This window comes from Zea mays, chromosome 2 (assembly GCF_902167145.1).
Source record: "Zea mays cultivar B73 chromosome 2, Zm-B73-REFERENCE-NAM-5.0, whole genome shotgun sequence".
Taxonomy (NCBI): domain Eukaryota; kingdom Viridiplantae; phylum Streptophyta; class Magnoliopsida; order Poales; family Poaceae; genus Zea; species Zea mays.
Genome location: NC_050097.1, coordinates 233,929,532 through 233,930,943, shown reverse-complemented (window position 1 = coordinate 233,930,943; position 1,412 = coordinate 233,929,532).

Genomic DNA, 1,412 nt, shown 5'->3' with positions numbered 1-1,412 from the left:
AATAAAATAAGTTAATATACAAAACCACCAATAAGAAGCAATTTGCAGAACAAGTGTTGCTCTTTTTATTTATTAGACTGTTGATGGTACCTTACATCTAGAAGAAACTAAAATGCCTCCATAGCAATGTTTTAAAGTCGAGCGACAAGTCGACTAGTCGAGAAGTCGGTGCAGATGAGCTAGTCGGGATGGACGACTCGACTTTTATTCCTAGTCGCTCGACTCGTCGACTAGTCGACGACTAGTTATGACTAGTCGGTGCAGTTAAGTCAGTCGACTTATTTGGGCCAAGTAAAAAATTAGCCCAATAGCCCACACAATCTTCTCAGTTATAAAGGGTAAAAACCTAAACCTACTGTTCAGTTTATCTAGCAACCGCCAGCACGTGCAGAGCACGTACGCGGCCGCCGGTCAGCCAAAGCGCCGCCGCCCACCTGCCAGCCGGAGCGTCGCTGCCCACCGGCCAGTCGGAGTGCTGGCGCCCACCAGAGCCCCCACCCCTTCCATGTAGCAGAGAGCCCCTCCCCCCAAGCCACACAGCAGAGCCCCGTGGCCCCTGCACTTGCCGAGCAGCAGAGCGCCGCCGCCCGCCAGCTCGCTGAATATGGCTACCATTGGTGATCCACCTCTTCCTATTGACGATGAGGTATGTCCCCAATCCCCATCCTCCTTCCTCCCTCCCCTGCTCCTTCCCTTTCATGTTTGATTGCTGCCTCTCCTGCGCGCTCTGTAGTCTGTACCCTCTGCTCTGCTCAATGGAACATGTTCATTCAAGCCATATCTCACTCTTCCTCTCCCTGCCATCGTCTTTATTATACAGGCAACAACCCAAGGGAATCAAAGTGTTCCATATGATCCATCCATGGACCCGTTGAGAAAGCCAGCTAAACCCAAGGATCGAGCATGGAAGTATGCATTTTGGTCAAAAATGGAGAAGAAGGATGTTAGGGCCTAAGGAGGCCCACATAGGGACTGCGGCAGCAGCAGCCATGGGCCCTCCAAGGGGGATTAGATAAGGATAGTTAGAGATAAGATTAGTTGAGATTATTTAGGAGGTTAGTTGAGATTATCTAGGAAGGTTATCAGTTAGTTTGTTGAGAGTTTTTAGGAGAGTTTTAAGGAGATAAGGATATCTAGCTAGATAGGGGCGGTCAGCCGGCCTATTTATGTAATCAATGGATGAGAAATAAAGTGGGCAAACATTAGAAGGGAGAAACTCTCCTCTTGTTCGTCCGTGGGCAGAGGCCTCCGGCCGACGTTCCTGCCCATCGATACTCCTCTCCAATCCCTCACCGATCTAGCGACCATAACAAAGGATCTCCTCCAATGTACTTTGTGCAACTAGCAAGTGTTTGTTGGAGTAGGGAGAATGAAGCGACACCTTTGTGGAGGTTATCCTGATGTAGGGAAAT